Source organism: Zonotrichia albicollis, chromosome 30, assembly GCF_047830755.1.
Source record: "Zonotrichia albicollis isolate bZonAlb1 chromosome 30, bZonAlb1.hap1, whole genome shotgun sequence".
In the NCBI taxonomy this organism is placed as follows: Eukaryota; Metazoa; Chordata; class Aves; order Passeriformes; family Passerellidae; genus Zonotrichia; species Zonotrichia albicollis.
Window position 1 is genome coordinate 1,859,900 of NC_133848.1, and position 9,109 is coordinate 1,869,008.

The window sequence follows — 9,109 nt, forward strand, 5'->3', positions numbered from 1 at the left end:
CAGCCCCGCCCCTTTCTGTCTGGTTGACCTGGCCTTTGGCCCTGGCAGTGCCGTTGGCTGCTGGTTCCTGGTGTCGGAGCGGCCAGCATGGCACAGGGCAGGTGGCCATGGCACAGCCCCCAGCCAGGGATCCCCTCTGGCTCTGGGCACTGACACCAGCCCTGAGCAAGGGCCCAGGGCAGCTTTCCATGGCCACCAACCATCACAACAGCTCCGGGCATTGGTTGCCATGGCACCAAACCAAGGATCAGGTCCCCGTGGCCGTTGCCATGGCACCTAGTGGCACCAACGAGTGTCACTGCAATTGTACCTGGAACAGCCCAGGCACCGCTTTGTCCTGAGGGTTGCCATGGCAGCTGGAGGGCAGCAGCAGCTGGTGCTCTGCCAGGGCCCTGAGGGAGATGGAAAGGAGCAGCAGAGCAGGGGCTGATCCATCCCCATTACGCTGCACAGCCCAGGGCAGCGTCCCAGAGCGTCCTCATGGAGCTGCCAACAGCATCCCCCCTCTGCAGCCCTGGCCTCTCCCCCAGCTCACACAGGTGCCCCATCCTTGCAGGCACAGACATGGCAGCACTGGCTCAGTAGCCCCTGTTTGCATTGTACACAGCAGGCAGGAGCACCCTCATGCTGTTGCTGTGGGGACATGAACCTGAGGGAGCACAAATGCCATCAGCCCCTGGGGCCAGCAAGGCCTGGGGGACACCAGGGAAACCACTCAGCTTTGTCCTGGCCTCTGCAGTCAGCCAGAAAGTCTCTTCCCATCAGCTGGGAGTTTCCTGTCCCACTGCAGATGCTGTTGCTCAGAGCCAGGACTGCCTGGCAGCCACCCCCAAACTGTCCTGAGCATTTCCTTGGCTTCAACTTTGCTTTCTTTCCTCTTCCTGACACAAATGTCTTCTTACTGCTCAGCCCTGTTCCCGCCCCTTCCAACAGCCCATCCCTGTTTGCCCTTAACTGTCTGGCCCCACTCCCCATGGCAGTTCTCGACTGTTGTTATTATATTTCTAGAGTCCCATACTACTGTTATCATATTTCTAAAGTCCCATACCTCCTCTCCTCGGTGTTTGCTTACAGCTAAAGACCTCCACAGCACAAACCCCTTCTTCTGCATGCTTTTCTTTCTTAGCCAGGGCCTCTTCAAGGCTCTCCCTGATTGGCCAGCTCACCCCCTTTTATCCCAGTTATCTTCACTAGCCACAGCTGCAGCCCAATGAAGGACATCGCAGCTGCAGCCCATCAAGAACAACCGGGACTTAGTGGGGTGAGGCCTATATACAGATATTCAAGTACAATACAGATATTTTACTAGGACTCAAAAGCCACCTATACTATACATGGGAACGTCCCTTGGTGAGCAGGATAATCCTACAAGTGCTGCAGGAATTGTCTGCAGGCTCCTGCAGTGCCTCCTGCTGCTCCCTTGCCAGAGGCACCCCAGGCCAGGGGGGCACATCTGCTGTGTCTGGCTCTGGGGCTCCCTGTTCTGGGCAGTGAGGAGGAGCTGCAGAGGCTCTGCAGGACTGACAGGATGGGCTTTGGGGCTGGCAGGAGAAGCTGAGGGACCTGGGCTGCTGGAGCTTCTGAAGAGGCGGCCCAGGGCTCCTCCTGCAACTGCTCCAAGGGTGGTTTCAGAGAATCCCAGAATCAGCAAGGGTGGAACAGGCCATGGAGATCATCAAGTCCGACCTGTGCCCTGACACTGCCTTGTCTCCCCTGGGGCTCCTCCAGGATAAAGAACCCCCGCTCCCTCAGCCACTCCTCAAAGCTCTTGTGTCCCAGACCCCTCCCCAGCCTTGTTGCCCTTCTCTGGACACGCTCCAGCCCCTCCGTGTCCTTCCTTAATTGGGAGCCCCAGAACTGGACACAGCACTCAAGGTGCTGCCCAAGCAGTGCTGAGCACAGGGGAAGAATCCCTGCCCTGCTCCTGCTGGCCACACCATTCCTGATCCAGGCCAGGAGCCATTGGCCTTCTTGGACACCTGGGCACACTGCTGGCTCATGTCCAGCCTGCTGTCCATCAGTCCCTGCGGGTCCCTTTCTGCCTGGCTGCTCTCCAGCCACTCTGTCCCCAGCCTGTAGTACTGCAGGGGTTGTTGTGGCCAAAGTGCAGGACCCAGCATTTGGACTTGTTAAACCTCACCTTGCTGGATTTGGGTCCTGGATCCAGCCTGTCCAGGGCCCTGTGCAGAGCCCTCCTACCTCCATCAGATCCACAGTCACACCCAGCTTGGTGTCATCTGCAAACATGGTGATTTTCTATTATTTTTCACACATGTGATAATCATTTCCCTAAAATCATTAACATATTTCCCCTCCCCTTAACCCATGTGTTCTTCTCTCCTGGGGGTCTCTCTGCTGGTCCCTGGTGGTCCCCAATGTTCCAGTGGGCCTGGCTGAGCTGGCAGGACACTAAGGCTGCTGAACTTCCAGTTCCCCTTCTCACACAATGGGCATTGTGTGGTTTCCATAGGCCTGGGGTTGTGGAGAACAAGCTCCAGGTGTCAGCTCAGCTGGTGGAGACAATTTATCATCTGGTAACATGAGGTCACAGAGTGGGCTGTGACATCACAGAGTGGGTTATGTGGGGTCATTGATCAGTAATTGCACCGTCTATTGCATATGTGACATCACAGATCCAGCTGTGACATCACAGGAAAGAGGTCTGACATCACAGATCAGACTATTACATCACAGAGATGGCTGTGACATCAGAGACCAGACCTGTGACATTAGAGAATGGGCTGTGACATCACAGAATAGGCTGTAACATCCCAGAGGGGCTGTGTGACATCCCAGCAGGGCTGTGTCAGGTCACTGGGTTGGTCACTCTGTCCCAGCTCCCCCTCACAGTTTCTCCCAACAAGTCCAATGCTGTTCATGCCCAGCAGGGTCCCTGTCCCCCGGGATCCCCCCGGCCCACCTGGAGCCTCCACCAAAGGATGTTCCACAGGATCCACCCCAGAGCCTGACAGAGGACAAGGGGCCAGGGCTGTGTGACCAGGACATCAAGGACGAGGATTATCCAGGTCATTGTGGCTGGGTTGGGTTGCCCAAGGCAGGAAAGATGTCTGGCAGCTGGAGCAGGGTCTGGGAAGGGCCTCCAAGGTTGGGCTGGAGCCCTTGGGCTGTGAGCAGAGGCGGAGGGAGCTGGGCTTGTCCAGCCCGGAGCAGGGAAGGCCGAGGGGCTCCTCATGCCAGCCTGGCAGTGCCAGTGAGGAGGGGATGGAGAACACAGAGCCAGGCTCTTCACAGGGGGCTGGGGGGAGACAAAAGCCAATGGGTGGAAGGGGAAAGAGGGGAGATCAGCCAGGAGAGGAGGAGATGAAATGAGTCAGGCTGGTTTCAGCATTTCCTCAACACCAAAAGCAGCCTGACCTCCCATCTCCACCCACCACTGACAACTTTGCAACTCAGGAATTGTTGGAGCTGTTTTGCACTCCAGGATGAGCATCCTGATACAAGAACTTAATTGTGTTTATATCTATCACAGAACCATGAATGAATAAATTAATTTTAGTATGGAAATCACCTGTGGATGGTGCACTCATCAGACACTGCTGGGATGTTTCACATAGCTCAGGGAAGATCATGATTGTTATTAAATTGTTTCCTGTTCAACTCTGGTCCGTTGGCCATGAAGAGAAACTTTCTGTGCCTCTGAGTCTCATCAGTTCCTGACCCTCAAAGGACACAAACCTGATGAGTTGTGGTTCCCCCTCCAGTGGTGGCACTTGCACCTCCCTCCATGCCCAGAGCAGAGCTCCCTTGTCCCACAAAGTGCCTGGCAATGCAGGGATGAAGGAAATAGGACAGGCCGTGGGGATCAGGGGCAGGGCACAGCTAGGGATTTGGCGTGGTTGTGAGCCTAGGGCAGGTCCCAGCCCTTGGCCTTGGTGAACCTCATCCCATTGTCCTGGGCCCATGGATGGCTCCAGCCTATCCAGATCCCTCTACAGATCTTCCTGCCCTCCAGCACAGACACACTTCCACCCAGCTTGGGCTCACCTGGGAACTGACTGAGGGTGCCCTCGATGGCCTCATCCAGATCAGAAATAAAGAGATTGAACTGACCTGGCCCCAATCCTGAGCCCTGGGGACACCCCTGGATATGACTCCATTCCTCAGCTACTCTGAGTGCCAGGGTTGGATGAGGGAAATGGTGGGGAGGGGTAGGGACAAAGTGTGGTTGATTGTCAGCCAATAAAGGTCTTGATTTTTATTATCTAATCAGACTGCATGAGAAAGTGCTGGGGATCAATATAAATTGGATATTGCAGATGTCCATCTATAATGAGGAGAAAAAAACTTAACTGGACCAAACAATACTGTCTTCATTGTTTTCAATATAGTATATTCACTTTGAATTCACTTCTGAAATTTGTCTAATTAACCACAGAAGAATTAAAAGTTGGAGTGATTCCCAAGGCCTTGTCTTGTTCAAGTGTTTTGAACAAATGTTTATGAGCCTTTTTCAGTGAATTCCTGAACTGAAGAGCTCAAGAAAGAAGAGGCCTCTGGAGGAATAAAATTCATCAGCAACCTCCAAGTGGCTGAGGATCCATCCCCATTAGAGCAGCAATGAACAGAAATGGGCACAGCTCTGTGGCTGCCCCAGCTTTGGTATGGGCCCTGGGCCTGGAGCAGGAGCCGCTCTTGAGGGCCCCAAGGGCAGGGGTCTTGTGCTGCCCTGGGCAGATGGGATGGCAGCAGGGGCTGCAGAGCTCTCAGCACCTCAGGCAGAGGAGAGCAGGGCAGCCAGGGAGCCTCCTTTGGCCTTGGCCAAGCACCTTCCCCCCGGGCTGGGGATGAGTCCTGTGGCAGCTGCAGCTGCTGTGCCCTTGCCAGGGGCTGAGGCTGTGGGGCAGTGCCCAGAGCAGCCTGGCCTGAGCAGAGCTGTGGGGCCAGAGCCGGCTGGGCTGGGCTGGGGAGAGGTCCTTGGTGCTTCCCAGAGCTCAGGGCAGCTGGTAGAGCTTGCAGGGAGCTGGGCTGGGCTCAGACAGCCTGGCCTAGAAACCATCAGTGTCCATCTCAGCCTGGCTGAGCATGCAGGGCCAGGACTCAGGCCAGGCCTTGTGGGGCAGCGCCCATGCCTGTGAAAGGCATTGTAAACAGGCAAGTGGCCCAGAGAGGAGGCTGCTCTGTGCCCTTGGTGGCATGGACGGGGCAGAGAGGGGGCCCAGGACATTTGTCAGCACCAGCCTCTGCGCCCAGCCCTTGGCAGCCCTGGCTGCTGAGCCCAGCTTTGGCCTGGGCGGAGTTTGGCTGTGGCCCAGCTCCCTCGTCCTGCGGGGCTCAGGGCCTGTTCCCGGCCATGGCCAGCCCTGGCTGCCTCTCTGCTGGCCCAGAGGCCGGCAGAGCCGGGGCGGGGCTGTCTGTACAGCCCCACAGGTGCCACGGGCTCTGCAGGAGCTGGCAGAGGCTGCCCAGCAGGGAGGCCGTGGGGCACAGAGCCCCAAGGCTACTGTGGGCACCACGGCACAGGGGCTGTTCCTGGCCTGGGCTAGGCCTGCACAGGGGCTGGGCCAGCACAGGGCCACAAAGGGGCCACGCAGCCGCTGCCGGGGCTGACAGCAAGGCCAGGCACACACAAGCAATTGCTGAGCATGGCCTGAGCTGGCCAGGCCTGACTGTGCCAAAGGCAGAGCTCAGCTGCCCTTGGGGGCTGCAGGAACAGTCCAGAGCCCAAAGAGTCTCCATGGCTGTGCTGGAGACCCAGGCTGCAGGAGGGAAATGCAGGGCTGCTGCAGGATGGTGAGGGCATTGAATTCCAGCACACACCTCAGCTCTCTTTTGATCCTGGCACTATGCTGGGCCCTGTTTCAGACTGGAGCACGAGTGACATAAAACTACAACTAAGATGTCTTTGTCTAAAATCCTTCTTGTATGGAAATCCCTTGTGGATGGTGGACATGTCATATGTTGCTGGAATATCACAAGGAGAAGAGGGAAGAGTTTTGGTGTTATTAAATTTTATCATGTTCGTATTTTTATGTGTGCCATGAAAAGATACATTTCTGTGCCTCTGAGTCTCAGCAGTTCCTGATCCCCAAAGGACACAAACCTGATGAGTTTTGGTTCCCACTGCAGGGCTGCTTTTTGACCTCTCTCCATTGCCAGAGCAGAGCTCCCTTGTCCCACAAAGTCCCTGGCAAAGGAGGGATGAAAGAAACAGGACAGGCTGTGGGGATCAAGTGCAGGGCAGAGCCCAGCACAGGACTGACTTTTGCATTTGATGGGCTGTGCGTTCCCTGGGCTTTGTTGGCTGACAAGAAATGAACATCCATTTGTGTCTCGGGCAGATCCTTCTCCAAGGAAAGCAGGTGGGAGTTGGAGCCAAGGAGCTGAAAGCTGCAGGTGCAGCCTGGGCTGGAGGGAGCTCAGATTTGCATAAGGCTGCTCTGAGTGGCAGGGCTTGGATGGGGGAAATGGTGGGGTGGGGTTAGCGACAGAGTCTGATTGATTGTCAGCCATGAAGGGTCTTGATTTTCATATTAATTCAAACTGCATGAGGTGATACTTGGATTCGGTGTCAATTGGAAATTGCACATGTCAATGAATTAACAGGGGAAAAAAACCTAAATAGGACCTAAAAAAAAAATTCTCTCTGTCTTTGTAAATATAATATCTTCACTTTGAGTACACTTATGAAACGTGTTGAATTAACCACAAAAGATTTGGAAATTACATCACATTATCCCCAGAGGCTTGGCTTGTTAAGGTGTTCTGCATGTTAATGAGCCCTGGGACACTGAATTCCTGCACTGAAGAGCTGAAGGCTGAACAAGTCTCTGGAGCAGGAAAATTCAGCAGCAGCCTCCAAGGTGCTGAGGATGTCAGCAGCCCCCACTGAGGCCATCCCTGCCCAGAGACCGTGGGGGAATGGGCAGACAAGGAGAGTGTCCCTGGGGCTGGGGCAGCACAACTCAGAGGCACCAGCGGCTCCAGCTGGGAAATGGAGTGTGGAATGTGGCTGGGAAAGCCCTGCCTGGGCTGGGTCAAGCAGGACAGGCAAGCCCTGACCCCCATCCCCCAAACAACTCTCTCAAACAAGGAGACATTTAAATGGATTTGCAATTGTTTGTGTAATCTGAGTTTGACTCTCTGGAGAAATACCAACAAGAGATTCTCAGGAGCTCAAAACAACAAAATAGCCTTTGCTTGCAACTTTAGAATAGAAGAGAAACTTTGGCAAAAGGTTTATTATGACATTGTAGTGGTTTCGGTTTGTTAATTTAAGATTTTTCTAATTTTGAGATTACTTAATGTATTGATGAGTGTGGTGGGTTTTAGTGTTGGTTAGTTATTTATGTATTTATTTTGTTGTGAGAGTAGATTAGGTGAAAAGTAAAGCAGGCTTAACATTTTAAACGGGTATAAAGAAAATTTTTTTAAAAGTAAATAAAATAAAAAAGGTAGTAGGAATAAAATAAATTTTTTAAACCACTTTTTTCTTTGCAACTTTTTTTTAACTGGCAATGTAAAGGAACAAAACTTAAAATTTCTAGTTAGTTTACTGTTTCTAGGACAGCCTTTTCTTAGTTTACTTTGGGAGAGAAGTTTTTCTTGTTAAGGTAATGGAGATTTTTTTACAAGATAAGAAAATTTGTTTTTGTGGTTCTTAATTTTGTCATGGATAACAGTTGTCTGGGGAACTTTCTTATTGTGAAGTTGTTTTTATTGCTATAAGCTTTATAGAGATCTTCTTGTGGGGGTACTGAATTACTTATTTTGTTTCTGCTTAAACTTTTTATTGAATTACAGTTATTTTAATAGTTGTTTTACTTTAATATGGAGGTTTTTGTTTATTTTATTTTGAGTATTTTAATTTTTTATAATGTTATGTGCAATAAAGAAAAAGATTTTTCTTCATAGATTATAAGAGGATTTTAGTTTTAGGTTTAAGGTACATTTTTTATTCTTTTTTATTTGAGATTTAACATCTTCTTTACTGACTTGGATGGTTTTATGTTTTTTTTTTTAATGTTTGTATTTTGTTTTTTTTCCTGTACTTGAGGGAGGATTGAAGTATTGAAAGGGTTTACACCTGACCCGCTGGTAACTTGTGATGGAAGTTGTGGTTGGGTTGTGTAAGGGTTGGCTTTATGGTTGGTTTGTGGGGGGTTTTGTTTTTAATTTTAGTTGTAGGGTTATTTTTTATGTGTTGTAGGTGTTAGAGGTTTTTGGTTTGAGTTGTGTTGGGAGGAGGGGACTTGATGGTAAGATTTTAATAGCTGTGGCTAGCTTTGTTCTGGTTGGGGTTTTGTAGCCTCTTTTGTTTTCCTGTTTGGTAGTTGTTGGGGTTTGGTTTGGTTCGAATGGGGCTGATGGGAAGGGAGCAGCCTGAGGAGGGGGGAAGGGGCTTAGCCCATGGCAGGGCTGCTTGGTTTGGTTTGGTTTGGTTTGGTTTGGTTTGGTTTGGTTTGGTTTGGTTGAGATGGGGGGCCCAGGGCCACAGTGGCTCCTTGATTACAAGAAGATCTGCAGTGTCACAATGGACCCTGCGTTTGATGGGGTCCCATAGTGTCGCAATGGTTCCAGTGATTCCAGGAGCCCTTGCAGTGTCACACTAGTCTCTGTGGTTCCCCAGGTCCCACAATGTCACGTGACTCCTCTGTTCCATGATCCTGCAATGTCATAATGGACCTTTGGGCCCTGGGGGTTTGCAGTGTCACAATGGTCTCCTTTGGCTCCACAATGCCACAATGGATGATTGATGACAGGAGGCCCCTCTATGTCACCCTGGAGCTTTGGTTCCATGCAGCTCTGCAGTGGCACAATGAACACTTGGTTTGATGAGGTTCCACAATGTCACCATGGCCCCTAGGTTCCATGCAGCCCTTCAGTGTCACAATGGTCTCCTTTGGTTCCCCAGTGTCACAATGGACCACTGATGATACGAGGCCCTGCAATGTAATGGACCCTTGGTTCCATGCAGCCCTGCAGTGTCACAAAGGCCTCTTGGTTTCATGAGGCCCCACAGTATCACAATGGTCCTCTTGGTTCTGTGGGGGCCCCCAGGGTCACAAAGGTCTCACTGGTTCCATGAAGCCTCCCAGAGTCACAATGCTTTGCTCATTCCACGGGGCCTCATAGTGTCACAATGGTCTCA